Raw genomic sequence first — 17,806 nt, forward strand, 5'->3', positions numbered from 1 at the left:
AGAAAGGGAGCGAGGCAAGAGGTGGAAAAGAAAGGGAGGGGAAAGGAAGGAAGGTAAGACGGAGGGAGGAATGAAAGGAAGTAGGGTAAAAAGAGCCCTCCTTCCGACCGCCACCTTCAGGGGGAGAGAGGCAGGCCAGCGGCAACAGGCCTCGCCTGAAAGACCAAGAGCCCTCCTTCCGACCGCCACCTTCAGGGGGAGAGAGGCAGGCCAGCGGCAACAGGCCTCGCCTGAAAGACCAAGAGCCCTCCTTCCGACCGCCATCTTCAGGGGGAGAGAGGCAGGCCAGCGGCAACAGGCCTCGCCTGAAAGACCAAGAGCCCTCCTTCCGACCGCCATCTTCAGGGGGAGAGAGGCAGGCCAGCGGCAACAGGCCTCGCCTGATAGACCAAGAGCCCTCCTTCCGACCGCCACCTTCAGGGGGAGAGAGGCAGGCCAGCGGCAACAGGCCTCGCCTGAAAGACCAAGAGCCCTCCTTCCGACCGCCATCTTCAGGGGGAGAGAGGCAGGCCAGCGGCAACAGGCCTCGCCTGAAAGACCAAGAGCCCTCCTTCCGACCGCCATCTTCAGGGGGAGAGAGGCAGGCCAGCGGCAACAGGCCTCGCCTGAAAGACCAAGAGCCCTCCTTCCGACCGCCATCTTCAGGGGGAGAGAGGCAGGCCAGCGGCAACAGGCCTCGCCTGAAAGACCAAGAGCCCTCCTTCCGACCGCCACCTTCAGGGGGAGAGAGGCAGGCCAGCGGCAACAGGCCTCGCCTGAAAGACCAAGAGCCCTCCTTCCGACCGCCACCTTCAGGGGGAGAGAGGCAGGCCAGCGGCAACAGGCCTCGCCTGAAAGACCAAGAGCCCTCCTTCCGACCGCCACCTTCAGGGGGAGAGAGGCAGGCCAGCGGCAACAGGCCTCGCCTGAAAGACCAAGAGCCCTCCTTCCGACCGCCATCTTCAGGGGGAGAGAGGCAGGCCAGCGGCAACAGGCCTCGCCTGAAAGACCAAGAGCCCTCCTTCCGACCGCCACCTTCAGGGGGAGAGAGGCAGGCCAGCGGCAACAGGCCTCGCCTGATAGACCAAGAGCCCTCCTTCCGACCGCCACCTTCTGGGGGAGAGAGGCAGGCCAGAGGCAACAGGCCTCGCCTGAAAGACCAAGAGCCCTCCTTCCGACCGCCATCTTCAGGGGGAGAGAGGCAGGCCAGCGGCAACAGGCCTCGCCTGAAAGACCAAGAGCCCTCCTTCCGACCGCCACCTTCAGGGGGAGAGAGGCAGGCCAGCGGCAACAGGCCTCGCCTGAAAGACCAAGAGCCCTCCTTCCGACCGCCATCTTCAGGGGGAGAGAGGCAGGCCAGCGGCAACAGGCCTCGCCTGAAAGACCAAGAGCCCTCCTTCCGACCGCCACCTTCAGGGGGAGAGAGGCAGGCCAGCGGCAACAGGCCTCGCCTGAAAGACCAAGAGCCCTCCTTCCGACCGCCATCTTCAGGGGGAGAGAGGCAGGCCAGCGGCAACAGGCCTCGCCTGCAAAGAACAAGAGCCCTCCTTCCGACCGCCACCTTCAGGGGGAGAGAGGCAGGCCAGCGGCAACAGGCCTCGCCTGAAAGACCAAGAGCCCTCCTTCCGACCGCCATCTTCAGGGGGAGAGAGGCAGGCCAGCGGCAACAGGCCTCGCCTGCAAAGAACAAGAGCCCTCCTTCCGGCCGCCACCTTCAGGGGGAGAGAGGCAGGCCAGCGGCAACAGGCCTCACCTGAAAGACCAAGAGCCCTCCTTCCGACCGCCACCTTCAGGGGGAGAGAGGCAGGCCAGCGGCAACAGGCCTCACCTGAAAGACCAAGAGCCCTCCTTCCGACCGCCATCTTCAGGGGGAGAGAGGCAGGCCAGCGGCAACAGGCCTCGCCTGCAAAGAACAAGAGCCCTCCTTCCGACCGCCACCTTCAGGGGGAGAGAGGCAGGCCAGCGGCAACAGGCCTCGCCTGAAAGACCAAGAGCCCTCCTTCCGACCGCCATCTTCAGGGGGAGAGAGGCAGGCCAGCGGCAACAGGCCTCGCCTGCAAAGAACAAGAGCCCTCCTTCCGACCGCCACCTTCAGGGGGAGAGAGGCAGGCCAGCGGCAACAGGCCTCGCCTGAAAGACCAAGAGCCCTCCTTCCGACCGCCACCTTCAGGGGGAGAGAGGCAGGCCAGCGGCAACAGGCCTCGCCTGAAAGACAAAGAGCCCTCCTTCCGACCGCCACCTTCAGGGGGAGAGAGGCAGGCCAGCGGCAACAGGCCTCACCTGAAAGACCAAGAGCCCTCCTTCCGACCGCCATCTTCAGGGGGAGAGAGGCAGGCCAGCGGCAACAGGCCTCGCCTGCAAAGAACAAGAGCCCTCCTTCCGACCGCCACCTTCAGGGGGAGAGAGGCAGGCCAGCGGCAACAGGCCTCAACTGATGGCTTTGACTACTTTGTACATTGTTTTTGAGGAATTTTGTTGAATTGTATGTTGAATTGAATTGTATGTCACTGTTGATGTATTGTATTGCTATAGCATGTGACATGTAGCTTGTATGTTGTGAACCGCTTTGATCTGAAGGAAAAGCGGTGTACAAATAAAAATTATTATTTATTATTATTAAAAAAGAAGGAAGGAAAAGAGGAAGGAGGGGAAGGAAAGGGAAAGGATGGAAGGAAAGAAAAAAGGAAGGTAGGTAGGTAGGAAGGAAGGAAGGAAGGAAGGAAGGAAGGAAAAAGTCCATGAAATAACTGGGGCCAGGGTGATTCTCCAGAAAGGCCACTTCCCGGCACATAAGGACCTACCTGTCCAATGTGGAAGCGGGCACAGGATTAGGTTCTGCCTCCGCCGGACAGGGATCATGGCTGTCCAAATCCTACAAATAAAGAGAAGTGAAAGAGAGACCATGGGGCACAAGGGATGGCCTTGGGCTGGCCCTGACCCTAAAAGCCGTTCCTCCCAGTTTCGCCCTTTTGTTAGCCATGAATCCAAAGAGTTTTTCACCTTCTCTCCATCTTTCCCTGCAGCTTCCTTGTCTTCATTGTTTTCCTATGAAGGGAAAAAAAGAATGAGTTTGGACAGTCCTCCAATAAGAGGGAAAAGGGCAGAAAGGACGCTATTACATTACCAGCAAAGAGGGAAGGCTTTCTGCCTCAAGCATCTCAGGGATCCCCTCCAAACTGAAAGACAGACAGAAATATGATATCATCATCATCATCATCATCATCATCATCATCATCATCATCATCATCACCATCACCTTCCCAGTCCCAGTAGGAAGAAAGAGGGAAAGAAGGAAGGGAAGGGAAGGGAGAAAGATAAGGATGGAAGGGAAAGGGAAAGAAACAAGGAAGAAAGGAAAGACAGAAAAAACAAAGGAAAGAAGGAAGGAAAGAAAGAAAGACAGGAAAAGGCCATGGAACAAAGTGGAAAGACCACTTGCGGAGACTTCTTCATGCGCTGGTCATTCGGTCCCCATCCAGGACCCAAATTGAGAAGACCTTACCTGTCTGACCTGGGCCCAAGATCACCTTCTGCAGGACAGCCATCGCTCTCCGAATCCTACAAAAGAAGGAGAGAAGTGAAAGAGAGTCCAAGGGATGGTCTTGGTTTGGCCCTGAGGCTAAACGCCTTTCCCTAAAAAGGGGGAGAAGAGAGACGCGTCCGTCCCCAGTTTTGCCCCTTTGTTACCCATGAGTTGAAATGTCTATTCACCTGCTATCCTATGAAGATAAAAGAAGAATGAATTTGGACAATATTTGGGCAGGAAAGGGGAGGAAAAGGTGGGGGGTTGCCTATATTTCCTTACCGTTAAAGAGATACAACTCCGTGATGCAAGTGACTCAGGGATGTCCTTGTCAACATAGCTGATCTTGACTTCTGGGAGACTGAGACAGGGACAGGAGAAGGAGATTGGTATTATTATTGACGATGATGATATTATTATTTCCTTGCTCATAGAGAAACCATTCTTGCCCATAGAGAATCAATGGTGAATATTTGCCCATTGGGAATCACTGGGGAACACCTTCCCATAAAGAAACCATACTGACACATAGGGAGTCATTGGGAGATATCTTCCCATAGGGAAACCATATTTGGCCGCCCAGAGAATCATTGAAGAGTACTTGCGATGGGCAAGTATATTGTAACAGTTCTCTATGGAAGGCATGGTTTCTCTCTGGGCAAATACAGTACACTCATTTGTTTTAGTATGCCCCAAAAGGAAGGAAGGAAGGTAAAACAAGGAAGGAAGGAAAGAAAGAAAGACAGACAGACAGAGGACAGGAAGCAAGCGAGCAAGGAAGGAAACGGGGCCTTACCCCGGACAATCGTCCTCCTCCTTTTGGCGCTTAACGCATGGCAACATCCAAAGGAAAGGTTTCGCGGCAGCCTGGAAGCAAAGGAAAGAGATGATGAAGGAGAGCCAGGGGAGAAGAAGAAGGGGCGCCCTGGCTGTCCTCCCACCGCTTGGCCTCTGCCCTTCGGCCCTCACTCACTCTGACGAAGCCCTTGGGGTCAGGCTTCATCCATGTAGGACGCTTGATATGTTCCCTGATGGCCTGGAAGCAAAGAAGAGAGGCGATGAAGGAGAGCCAGGGGAGAAGAAGAAGGAGCACCATGGCTGTCCTCCCACCGCTTGGCCTCTGCCCTTCGGCCCTCACTCACTTTGAAGCAGCCCTTGGACTCAGGCTTGGTCTGTGTAGGAGGTTTGATATGTTCCCCGGCGGCCTGGAAGCAAATGAGAGAGGCGATGAAGGAGAGCCAGGGGAGAAGAAGAAGGGGCGCCCTGGCTGTCCTCCCACCGCTTGGCCTCTGCCCTTCGGCCCTCACTCACTTCGAAGCAGCCCTTGGGGTCAGGCTTGATCCGTGTAGGACGCTTGATATGTTTCCCGAAGGCCTGGAAGCAAAGGAGAGAGAAGATGAAGGAGAGCCAGGGGAGAAGAAGAAGGAGCACCATGGCTGTCCTCCCACCACTTGGCCTCTGCCCTTCAGCCCTCACTCACTTTCATGCGGTCCTTGAAGCCAGGCATGGTCAATGGAGGAGGGCCTGAAACCTGAGTCCAGGCCAAGGAGCCTCACAGAAAGCAGCCTCTGGCCTCCAGCAACCAACTGCCTCAGCAGGGCCTCAGCTGGGTTTCAGAATGGAGTCAGTAAGGTTCCAGAGCAGTTACAGAACCTTTGTGAGGGAAAACAAGGCTAGAGGGTTCTCTGGGCCTTGCTCCTTTGCCTAGATCATGCTCCAGAATGACAGCTCATGCTTCCATAGGCTTTCCCTCCAGATATAACAATATTCCCTGCAAATATAGTGATATTCCCTCCATAATAAACCTCCCTGAGGCCTCAGTGCCCTTCAATTGAGGCATTAACTGAGTAGTATTTGATGAGGAAACATGGGAGCGGAGAGGCCCTGATAGCATTTGTAAGGAGTTCTGAGGCCGTCCGTGATCAACATTTAAAATCAGTGGATTCAGGTGAAAAGAAAGGATCCTTAAAGTCCAGGTAGAGCTTCCTGAGGGTAAGAGGGCTACTTGACTGTGGAATGGATGGCCTCAGAAGGAAGGGGCACAGTCCTCTCCGCCGGGGGTTGGATGGCCATCTCTTGGGGTGCCTTTGCTGAGGGTTAGCCTAGATTGCTTTTGGGGTCCTTTCCACCTTTGTGGAGCTAGGCTTCAAAGAAACAGCTGCTGACTGCTCTTTTGCCAGCTCTCATCTTGTTGTTGTTGTTGTTACCTGCCTTTGAGTCTGCTTTGACTCAGGGTGACCCTGTGGATGAGGCCCTTCCAAGTCCCCTGGCCTCCACTGCTTTGCTTAGCTCTTGTGGACTGAAGCCCTTGACCTCCCTGGTTGATTCCAGCCATCCAGTGCGCGGCCTTCCTCTTTTCCCGCTTCCCTCCCCCTTTCCTGGCATTATTGCCTGTGCTGCTGAGTCCTGCCTTCTGTTGATGTGGCTGAAATAAGACAGCCTCCGTTCTATGGTCTTGGCTTGATCTGTTCAAGGACCCATTTATTTGTCTTTTGAGCTGTATCCTCCACAGTCTCCTCTGGCACCACATCTCAAAGGAATGGATTATCTTCCGACCTACTTTTTCCCTTGTCTGGCTCTCACATCCCCAGATGGTGATTGGGGGAATACAATGGCTTGCATGATCCTTAGTGTTCAGTTTTGCTTCTTATGATCTTCTCTAGTTCTTCCATCCCCAGTCCTAGTCTTCTTCTGATATATATGTCACCTTATATAGCAACTCTAATATATCAGCCATGTTAGTCTGGAAAATGAATATACAAAGGGATCCTGCAGCTCCAAGACGGGTTCTGAGGAAGAAGTGCCCCTCATGCGCATAGGTCTCCTCCTGTGCCAGGAGCAGGAGCACATTTCTTGCATCAGTGACCATGGAGTGTGAGAGAGAGATCTCAGCTGCTGGGCACCATCTCATGGGGGCACCCACTGGGGAGCAGAGAGATGGACGGAGCTTGAGGGCTCTCCTTCAGTCCTCCTCCTGTGGGTGGCCAGGCTGTGGACCACAACCTTTTAGCCATTCTGTATTGTCCAGCTGAAGAGGAGCCATATCGGTTCTATCGCAACCTGAATGTATGTGCTTCCATAGTGGGAACTATGCACTGAAGTGAATCGATTCATCAATCCAACGCCCATGCAGTTTGCGAACCGCTTCAAATGCAAGTGGGAATGAGCCCTGTGTGTGTGTGCTGAGGAGCCAAATGGGAATGCAGTGAGGGCTCCAAAGTTGCTGAAGCAGAGCCATGATCCATCAACCACTTCCTTGACGGCAGAGACCTGGTCTCTCCATCCATCCATGAGAGAAACCAGGAAGACTTTGACCCTCAATGAATGCAGGGGCCCCAAAGCAGGGAAAGCAGGTGGGGGGCAGGAAAGGAGGGGAGGAGATAAAAGTTGCTGCCCTTGGCACCCAAAGCCCCTTTCCTGCAAGAAGCCCTCTGCCCACCTGCCTCGGCCACCGCCCGCAAGCTCCCTGGCCACTTGGACTGGGTAACTGCAGAAATGAGAGGGCTACTGGTTGTGTGAATGAGAAGCTCAGAAACAGAAGCTATCCTTATACCACACAGTGCCAAGTAGCGAAAGGGCTACTGGAGATGGCAAAGTGGCAGTGCTGGATGAGGGTTAGGATGGGTTGGTCACACTCTGTGAGCATTAGGGCAAGCCAGCCTCCCTCCCGGATGCCCAGGCCAAGTCCACAGAAGGGGGCCAGCAGCTGGCCCTCTGGAGCCCCCCTGGCCAGGGCTCAGATCCTGGGGGTGCCAACTGTAAGGAGGTACTGCAGAGTTAATGGAAACAGTGCAGCATGGATGGTGTGTGTGTGTGTGTGTATGCCCACCTACATGTATGTCCTTCCCAATTTAAGTGATCCTCCTCCTCTTTGTTAAGAGTAAGAGGGTTTCTGCACAGTTTTCAAGTACTGATCCCACTTTGGGACTTCGTATGGGAAATGCATTTGCACAAAAGCACACATGGTTTGTGTGGAAAATGTTTTGTGGCTAGAAAACGTGTGTTCATCTGCACACACTGACTGCGTCCCTCATGCTCACGGTCACCCTGTTCCTGCACAGGGACCCTCAGGACCCTCACCCTTGCATGCCTTGATGCCCCATTTTTCCCTTCCACCACTGTAGGAACCTTCTCCTGCTTGGCTGTTCTTCATCCTTCCTCTCTTCTCACCACCTTTTCCTCAGACGGTTTGCATTGTGTTTTGAGCATCATAATTTCTCATCTGGGTTTTCTTCCAGAGATGTGTTTGATGTGTGTGTGTGTGTGTGTTAAGATCTTGCAGCCAGATGCCCCTTGCGCCATTTCCTTCTCCAGTCAAAGGTCACCCGGTGGACTCATTACCCCTTTCCTGGACAGAAGAACCGAGCGCATTTTTCTGCAGATGAATTGTCACATGTCCCAACAGGTGAAAAAGTTCATGGCTGTGGAGGAAAATCTCCTTACTCTTGATTGTCAAGACATCCCTTTTTTTGGTCCAGGATGCAGATGTTATCTTGGAAATAAGCAACTCAGCTTCCACTCCTCCCTCTTCCTTCCCGCAGCATCCATCGGCAGTGCACTACAAGACGGAGACCCCAGCCCCCTGAGAGCTCTCTGTGGCCCTGAGCTGCCCTCGGAGGGACCCCTGCTGCAGCCTCCTCCATCACCACTGTCACCCTCCATCATGGGTCTGCAAGAGTTGCCCTACGCCAGTCGATTCTTGAGAAGCATGAACACAGTGGTCCGAGACATCCTATTCCCCAGGTATTGGCTGCTGAACCAGCTTCTGGCCCTGCAGCGCACCACGGTGGAGAAGCAGGCCCAGCGGAACAAGCGGTGCCCCCCTTACCCCCTGCGGGCTCTGGCCAAGGGCTTGGTCATCCTGCCCGCCTTCCTACTCTCTGCTCCCATCTCCCTCCTGGCTTTCCTGGTCTGGCTGCCCCTCCAGGCTGCCCGCCGCCCCTTCGCCTACCAGTACACCTCAGGACAATCTCCCCCGGAGGAATGGCCGCTCCCAGAGGGCCAAAGCCGGGCCTTCGGCTTCCTCAGCTCCAACGTCTGCTTGCTCCCTTAGGGCCTGGCCAAGTTCAGCAACCTGGGCCAGACCCAATGGCAGGCCAAGCACATCGCCCAAGGACTTGCCCAGGCAACACGACGCAGCTCCCTCTCCTGTGAGTCGATCCCCAGGAATGTCTTTGGGATCCTCGACGGGAAGAAGTTATGGGGCCATGGGGTCCAGCCCCCCATGCACCTGTCAGAGCCTCTCCAGGGATGATCCAAGCAGTGTGACCATTCAGATACCCCTGGATGACACACTGGGGGAGATCACCTGCCGGTTCCCCGCCGGGGCAGACTTTGTGTGCCTACAGGAGGTCTTTGACCTCCGGGCCACCAACAGCCTGGGTTCCTGCTACGAACACATCCTCTACGATGTGGGCATCTATGGACTGATGGGCTGCTCTGCCTTGAAGCTATTCAACAGCGGGCTCTTCCTGGCCAGCCGCTACCCCATCCTGGCTGCCCAGTACAACTGCTACCCCAATAGCAAAGGGGATGCCTTTGCTGCTAAGGGACTCCTCTGTGCACAGGTAAGTCGTTGGAGGGCATAGAGCTGGCAAAGGAAGGAACGTCCCCCAGCAATCCCCTGAGCAGTTCCTTTCCTACGCTGGGTTCCCCAGGTAATGCTGACCCTGGAGGTGTGCCCCGTGCCACTTCGGCCAGAAGGGAAGAGGATTGGTGGCGGCTTCCAGGCCCTTAGATGCCACTGGGCACAGTCACTGTGCTCTTCTGCTGGCTCTGCTTATGGCCGTTCCATGCAGAGGCAATCCTGTTGATAGTGGTGATCCCCAATGGATTCAAAGGGCTTCCTCTTCCACTCCCTTGGTAGCAGGGGAGTAGGAGGCCAAGACTTGGGGCAGAGGGGCAGCTGGATGGCATTTAGGTCCCATGGTTGGACCAAGGCGGGCATAAAGTAATGACTTTGCTAATTATTTCATCTCTAAGATTTCCACTATTCGCTCTGAGATAGTCCCCCCCGATTCTTCCTCTGCTCTTAATCTTCTATCACCCTCGCCTGACAAATTTTCTGTCTTTCCTCCTGCCTCTTTGGATGAACTCTCTTCACTTCTGAACTCTTCCAAACCTGCAACTTGCTCTCTTGATCCAATTCCTACTCGTCTTCTAATCTCTATAGCTCCCTCCTTTCTGCCCTCGCTTCTCCATATCTTCAATCGCTCTCTCTACAGGCTCCTTCCCTTCGGACTTCAAACATGCTCTCATTTCCCCAATTCTGAAAAAACCTTCTCTTGACCCCTCCTCCTTGTCTAGCTATCGTCCAATTTCTCTTCTTCCCTTTCTTTCTAAGGTTTTGGAACGGGTTGTCTATTCACGCTGTCTTGAGTTTCTTGAAGCCAATTCCATCCTCGATCCCTTTCAGTCTGGTTTCCGCCCAAGGCATTCCACAGAGACAGCTCTCACCAAGATCTCCAATGACCTTTTACTGGCCAAGGCTAATGGCCTTTACTCTGTTCTCATCCTTCTGGATCTGTCTGCAGCCTTTGACACCGTTGATCACTGTCTCCTAATTGACATACTCTCTGACCTTGGGTTCTCAGACTCTGTTCTCGACTGGTTTAGATCTTATTTGTCTGGCAGATCTTTTGCAGTGGTTTCATCCTCTGTTTCCTTATCTGTTGGAGTTCCCCAGGGCTCTGTTCTGGGTCCCCTTCTGTTTTCTCTCTACACACTGTCCTTAGGTAAACTCATTAGCTCTTTTGGTTTTTCCTACCATCTGTATGCCGATGACACCCAGCTGTATCTTTCTGCCCCTGACCTTTCTCCAAGGCTTCAACAGCAAGTCTCGTCCTGCCTCACAGCTGTCTCGCAGTGGATGCGCCATCAGCGTTTGAAGCTCAACATGTCCAAGACGGAGCTTCTTGTCTTTCCTCCTAAGCCCACCCTTCAACACTCCTTTTCTGTCTCTGTGGACAACATTTCCATTCAACCAGTCCAGCAAGCCCTTAGTCTTGGCTTTATCTTTGACTCTTCTCTGTCATGTATCCCTCAGATCCAGACCACAGCCAAGGCTTGTAGATTCTTTTTGTACAATATTGCCAAAATCCGACCATATCTCTCCGCCTCTTCTGCCAAGATCCTGGTCCATGCCCTAGTGATCTCACGACTGGATTCCTGTAACGTCCTCCTGGCTGGGCTTCCTCTCTCTCACCTCCGTCCTTTAATCTGTCCAGCATTCAGCTGCACGCATTATCACTTCCACCCACCGCTCTGACCACATCTCTCCTGTGTTGGCATCCCTTCACTGGCTCCCTCTCCCTTTCCGCATTCAGTATAAGCTCCTGCTGTCAACATTCAAAGCCCTCCATGGACTGGCCCCTCCTTACTTATCAGACCTTCTTTCTCCTCACCTTCCCACCAGGGCCCTCCGTTCTGGTAGTCAAGGTCTGCTGTCTCAGCCCAGGATTTCCTCTGCCCCATCCCGGATTCGCCCCTTTTCACTCGCTGCCCCTCACTCCTGGAACCTTCTTCCCCTGCGAGACACAAGAGCCATCACTTCTTTAACCAGCTTCAAAACGGAGTTGAAAACCATCCTGTTCAGAGAAGCCTTCCCAGGCATTGCATAATTGTCGCTTACTATTTGATGTTCTTGTGGTGCCTGTTTATTGAACCATTTCCTATATTGCTATGTACTGTATATGTTTTATCCTACTTGAGAGTATGTATTTTCCCTGGAAAATGATTAACCATCCATTATGAAGCCTCGCCCTCCCTCCAGTCCATCTCCCTTGGTCCAGGCCTTGAAGGTAGAGAGGAACTGCTGGACCTCTTACCCTTTCCCTCCGCTCCCGTCTCCTTCTGTGTCTTGTCTTTTTAGATTGTAAGCCCGAGGGCAGGGAATCGTCTAACTAAAAGATTGTATGTACAGCGCTGTGTAAATGTACAGCGCTTCATAAATAAAGGTTAATAATAATAATAATAATAATAATAATAATGTACAGTGGGCCCTTGGTATCCACTGGGGTTTGGTTCCAGGAACCCCCAAGGAGACCAAAATCTGTGGATGCTCAAGTCCTATGAAATCCAGTGGCATAATGAAATAGTGTCCCTTATAAGAAATAGCAAAGCCAAGGTTTGCTTTCTGGAATGAATACATTTTTTGAATATTTTCAAGCCGTAGAATAGATGGTTGAATCCATCTACGGCTAAATAATCCGTGGATATGGAGGTCCAACTGTGCAAGTTAGAAACCAAGAGCAACTAACACTGCACATAATACAAAAGTGTAAAGCCCATTAAATACGCAATAAAGGTAAAAAGGTAAAGGTAGTCCCTTGACAAGAATGTCTAGTCATAACCAGTTGTAGGGGGCTGTGCTCATCTCCGTTTCTAAGCCGAAGAGCCAGCATTGTCCGAAGACTTCTCTGGTGGCCATGGAGAAAGGAAGAGAGGGCGCCGTGTTAATCGAGACAGACAGCCCGGCACAGGCCAGGAACTCCCCCAAGAGGTTTGGTGCGCACACCGCTGGTGTGTCTCTATGGCAACTGAGCACCCAACACGATGCGAAGTTGCCTCCTCCCACTGCCCCCTGCCCCTCCACAGGAAGGGACAGATGGAGACCGCCCTCCCCATCCCGGCAGCACACCGAACCTTGGCTGTGTCCGTCACGTGGTTCAAGGCCTCCTCGGGGCTCATTCCCTCTGGATACTGCAGGAGGATGTTCTCCTCCATGTCGTAGATGCTCTGGTAGTACCTGGGAACAAGAAAAGGGGGAAGGGAGAACAAGAATGGGGAGGGAAATCAAGAATGGGGCTCACCCAAAGTAGCATCAGGTGGTTTCCCTTGGGGAGGAGCAGGGAAAAGGGGGGATGAAGGCCTCAGCCAAGAATCCAGCCTCTCATCCCCCCTCCCTCCTCCAAGGGTTTAATGAGGCTCTCTAATTAACTTGGCCTTTCCACAATTCTGTCTGTTTGCTGAGCTCAAGCCACTTGCTGGAAGAAAGAGGAACTCTTGCAGCCGCCTAAAATGCATGTTACTCGCAAGAAAGCCCTGCAGATTCCATTAGGGAAGCCTCTTGCTGAGAGTAGAAACATGGGAGGAGGGGGAAGGGAGAAAAAGCCCCTTCTCCACCCTGAAATCACACCAGATTCCAGACCCAATGCCAAAAAAGCACCTGAAGCACGCAGGGTCTGCTTCAACCCATGGATGTGCTGTTGTAGGGGGCAAGCCAGTTCTGAATCGGATAGCCTTTGCCAAGTCAGGAAGGCCCCCCAACTGTGCCAGAGAGTAGACCGGCAGCTGCCAAGCAGGTTGTGAGTGGTCATTAAGAACGTACCTTTCATGTTGGTGGAGCACTTGGGAAAAGTCCGAGGAGCTCCTCCTAAGCCATTATTTTATGAAACATGAGCTCCTCTGCTACCCCCAGAGAGGTACTGCTGAGTTTTTTGGGGAATTAACTGAGAGGAATTTTTTTTTTTTGGGGGGGGGAGAGGCTCAGGGAGTCTTTAGGGGCCCATGGTGCAAAGACTGACTTGGAGGGCCACACTTGGTGCCCTAGGGCCACTTCTCCCTTTCCCCAAGCTAGGGACTCCCAGCCCCACAACTCTTTCTTTGCCTGCAGCAACTGGACCTCTGCCTCCAGACAGGCCCCCATTCCTTGTGGGCCCCCACACTCACACCAAAGTGGATTTCAGGCAGCCTTGGTTTTGTATTTGCCTCTCCCTGACCTCATCTGTCTACTTAAGTGTGGAAATGAAAGCACGGGAGCAGACAGAGAGCTTCCCTTTCTGGAAGGCTCTGGTTCTAAGATAGCAATGAACATACAATCTCCCTGTGGGACGGGTTGGCAGGTTTCGATGCCAGAGATAGGAATATGCACCATTGCTACAACACCCAGATCCCCCTTCCTAGTAAATGTGTTTCTTCCTCGTTTCTGTTTGTTTCAAAACAGACCATGGACGACAGATGAGTTCTTATCCCCAGCCTGCCTCTCCCTTTACACACACACACACACACTTTGATGCTCAGTTGAGGCTTCCTAACCTCTGGCTGCCAGCCAGTTGTGGGAATCGTTCTCCATCTGAAAACTGGGGCCTGATACAGACTGCCAAAATAAAGCTGCTTTGGGTCTCTTTGGAGGTATGCTGTTTAAATGATGCATGCATCCTAAGGCCTGTTACAGACTGCCAGAATAAAGCTGCTTCGGGTCTCTTTGGAGGTATGCTATTTAAATGATGCATGGGTCCTAAGAGTCCGGAGGTCGCGCCAAAGCCACACTCAGTTCCTAAGCACTGGAGTGCAGCTTTGGTGCAGCTTCCGGATTCTTAGGATGCATACATCATTTAAACAGCATACCTCCAAAGAGACCCAAAGCAGCTTTATTTTGGCAGTCTGTAACAGGCCTAAGAATCCGAAAGCTGCACCAAAGCTGCAATCCAATGCTTAGGAATGGAGTGTGGCTTTGGTGCGACCTCCAGACTCTTAGGACCCATGCATCATTTAAATAGCATACCTCCAAAGAGACCCGAAGCAGCTTTATTTTGGCAGTCTGTATGCGGCCTGGATTTCTCCTGGCTGTCAGAACAATTATGCTGCGCTTCTTTAATTACGCGCCACACGGCTGCTCCCCTCGGCCCTCTCCCACTGAAACCAAGACGGCTGTGCTCTCTTCCTAGCATCCTCCACATCTTTTTCTATGGCTCCCCACCTTCCTCTTCCAGCTCCCACATCTCCTGCAAAACGGGGGCCGTAACCCCCTCTTCTGGCTGTAGCCAGGAAGAGTTTGGCACAATAAACGGCACCAAAACCCCACTGAATACTTCTGAGCCATCTAGAAGTTGCACAGTTCTTCAGGCGATCAGAAATAGAGACAGTTCCCAAAGAGATCAGAAATACTGGGGTATGGACAGGAGGGAAGGGGCAAAGGAATTATTACAATATCGGAGACACTAGGAAGGAGCCGTGATCCCACGGCAGGTACACAACACAACACTTACACAGAGTTTGCAGCTAACACAATGAATAATGGAAACTGGTGGTAGGTTACCTGTTCTGGAAAGAGGACTGGTGGTCAGCCAGTACCACCCCAGGGAGCTGCTTGGCCCTCAGGAACCGCTGGAAGGAGGACGGCGGAAGAGGCTGGGACGCCCCGACCTCGTTCATGACCACACTGGTCTGAATGAGGCTGTTTTTCAGCGTCTGCACCATGCTTTGAATAGTTGCCTAAGGAGCAAGGAGGATGTGAATTTCTACAATAAAACTACTTACCTGTTGTGAATCTATGGAAGAATAATATACTTGCAGAATAGGGATAAATAAATAATTGAAGAAGGAAGAGCCCTCCCTCCAATCCATCTGCCTTGGTCCAGGCCTTAGAGGGAGAGAAGAACCACTGGACCTCATCCCCTTTCCCTCCATCAGTCTCTTCTCCTTTTGTTTCGTGTCTTTTAGATTGTAAGCCTGAGGGCAGGGAACTGTCTGATTAAAAATATTATTGTAAGCCATCCTGAGAGCCATTAGGGCTGAAGGGCGGGATATAAATACCTAAATAAATACATGAACTAGACTTTGTAACAATTAAAAGGAAAACACAGGCCATTGATGGTGGCAGCTAAGAGGAATTCAGACTCCGCTTGTACAAGACTTTTCAGCAACTATAACAACAGAGACTTGGACATGGAGTTGGGTATATATTCATGGTATTCATGGGTATGTGAGTCATATTCACCCAGCAGTGCTCACAAACTATAGAACACAGCCAAGAATGAGATTCACATACTCAAAGGGACAGATATGTTCTCTAGAAGTATTTTGCTACCACTGTGGTGTAGGTAAGTTGTTGTGGTTTGAGCATTCGACTACAGTTCTGTAGACCAGAGTTCAAATCCCTGCTCGGCCATGGAAACCCACTCAACTCAACCTCAGAGGGAGGCAACTACCAGAATATACCTCCCTACAAACTTTGTAAGAGGGAGCAAGGTGTAGTGCTTTGAGTGTTGGACTAAGACTGGGGAGACAAGGGTTCAAATCCCTGCTCAGCTACAGAACCCCGGTGGATGACCTTGGGCAAGTCACACTTTCTCTCAGTCTTAAGAGAAAAGCAGTGATCATCCTTCTCCAAATGAATCTTAAGACCAGTGAGGTGTCATGGTTTGACTGTTTCAATCCCTGTTCAGTCATGGAAACCCACTGGGTTACCTTGGGCAAGTCCCACTCTCACAGGCTGCATCTACGCTCCAAAATAAACCCAGTTTGACATGGCTTAATGCTATGGACTTCTGAGATTTCTAGTTCTATAAGGTATTTATCCTTCTCTGGCATCACAACAAACCCCAGGACTCCACAGAATGGAACCATGATGGTTAAAGCAGTGTCAAACAGCATTAATTCTGCAGTGTGGCAGCAGCCTCAGCACTAGAGGAAGGCAAAAATTAGAATAAGGTCCCCATAAGCTGAAGTTGACTTAAAGGCAAACAAGACCAACACCAAAATTTAATAAGCTTGTTTGTTTCCTCCACAGATTGGCTCCTGCGAGAGACAGGATCAGTGTGTATAAAGAGATTGGAGCCGCTTCTGAGCGCAACCTGAAACATAAAACATGTAAAGGTTCATGCCAGCATCTGTCTCTCTGGACAAAAAAAGTCCAGAAGGGGAAAGTCTTTGAGGCCAATCTCTGATACTGTGAATGCTCCTGTCTTTGGCCACACATCTTACCCAAGTATGGCAACAAAAGGCTAGGGCTAACTCTCAGGCAGACAGGACTGAGCCAACCAAGAAACGCCTGCCATGTTTCCAGCTGAAGAAGGGAGGAAAAGAGCTGAATGGAGCCCCCCTACCTGACTCAGCTCCAGGAAAGAGTGGATGCTGTCCAGGCTGACCGGGAACTTCTCGTTCTGCATGTCGTATACCATGCGGGAGCTGCCAATGTAGTCAAAGGTCTCCTGCAAGAGGGGAAGGCAACATTCAGAAACATTCCTGGGAACAACAGTTGTTCACTCATCCAACCTCAGCTACAAATTATGTGATGAACAGCAATAAAACACAGGATTGACCACAGAAAGTTAGAGCTTCTCGCTTCTTACCCTTACCAGAGGGATGGAGAATCATGTCCACTTTGCCATTACAGGTTAGAGTCACTTATTGTCCAAAATGCTGGGGACCAGAAGTGTTTGGCAATATTTGCATATGACATTTTAGACTATGAGATATCTTGGAGATGGGACTGAAGTAGGAACACATCTGTTACTTCTATTTTGTATTCACTTTACATAATATTGTTAATAATTCTGTACATGAAACAACGTTTCAGAAACACCAAGCCGTCAGAAAGCGGAGGTGTCACTATCTCAGCCCCCCCCACGGACGATTCGGGAGTATTTTGGAATTCCAGATATGGGAGGTGCAAGCTGCGTCTGCAGCGGAAGGGAAGAGGCGAGATCATGCCGACGTTTCACAAGGTTTGGGAGCCCACCCCAGAGCTGACAGCGCAAGCAAAGGAGGGCCTCGGATGTGATGCCCGGAGGGGAACATCAGCTGCTAACCATCACTAAACCCCCGCCCCACACATCTCCAAATAGCCTCTTCGCTGCTCGCAGCTGCCAGCTCCGTGAAATGAACAACACTTTGCTCCAGAGGATCCATATATTTTTAATCCTCTCCATGTGTCTTTTTCTCCTTTCCATCCAGAGGCAGTCTGCCTTTCCATATGGGGCTGCTGAGGGTGGGGTGCGGAGCACAGCAAGAGAGTTGCTGGGATGGGCAACCTGGGCTACGAATAACTAAGTAAAGTGTCTTCCAAGATGCCTGCTGACTTATGATGCCCTCTCTCCCACGTCCGACCTGAATTTCACAGGGTTTTCTTAGGCAAGGAGTGCTCACAGGTGGCTTTGCCAGTGTCTTCCTCCAAAACAGAGCCTACAACTGTTAGGATTCTTGGGTGGTCTCCCATCCAAGGACTCACCAGGGCTGACCCTGCTTAGTTTCTAAGATCAGATAGGAATCTGGCAAATTTAGGGTTTTTAGGTTGACTTGGAAAGACATACAGTGGACCCTTTGTATCTGCTTGAATTTGGTTGCAGTATCCCCCCATGGATACCAAAATCGGTGGCTGTTCAAGTCCCGTTATGTACAATGACATTATAAAATGGTGTCTCTTATACAAAATGCAAAATCAAGGTTTGCTTTTAGGAATTTGTTTGGGGTGGAGGTGGAATATTTTCCAAGGCCTGGAAGGCTGAATCGGTGGATGAAGAATCCGTGGATTCGGAGCGCCAACTGAACGATAGTGAATTGCAGAGTCTTAAAATATTAATA

General features: G+C 51.8%; 1 pseudogene; it reads left to right on the plus strand.

Annotated features, from left to right (window-relative positions):
* Window positions 1-8,165: 8,165 nt before the first annotated feature.
* On the plus strand, window positions 8,166-9,315 carry LOC149315356 (sphingomyelin phosphodiesterase 5-like; annotated as a pseudogene).
* The last annotated feature ends 8,491 nt before the right edge of the window (window positions 9,316-17,806 follow it).

This window comes from Sceloporus occidentalis, unplaced genomic scaffold (assembly GCF_023333645.1).
Source record: "Sceloporus occidentalis isolate IW3139 unplaced genomic scaffold, rSceOcc1.0.p SCAF_3, whole genome shotgun sequence".
Taxonomy (NCBI): domain Eukaryota; kingdom Metazoa; phylum Chordata; class Lepidosauria; order Squamata; family Phrynosomatidae; genus Sceloporus; species Sceloporus occidentalis.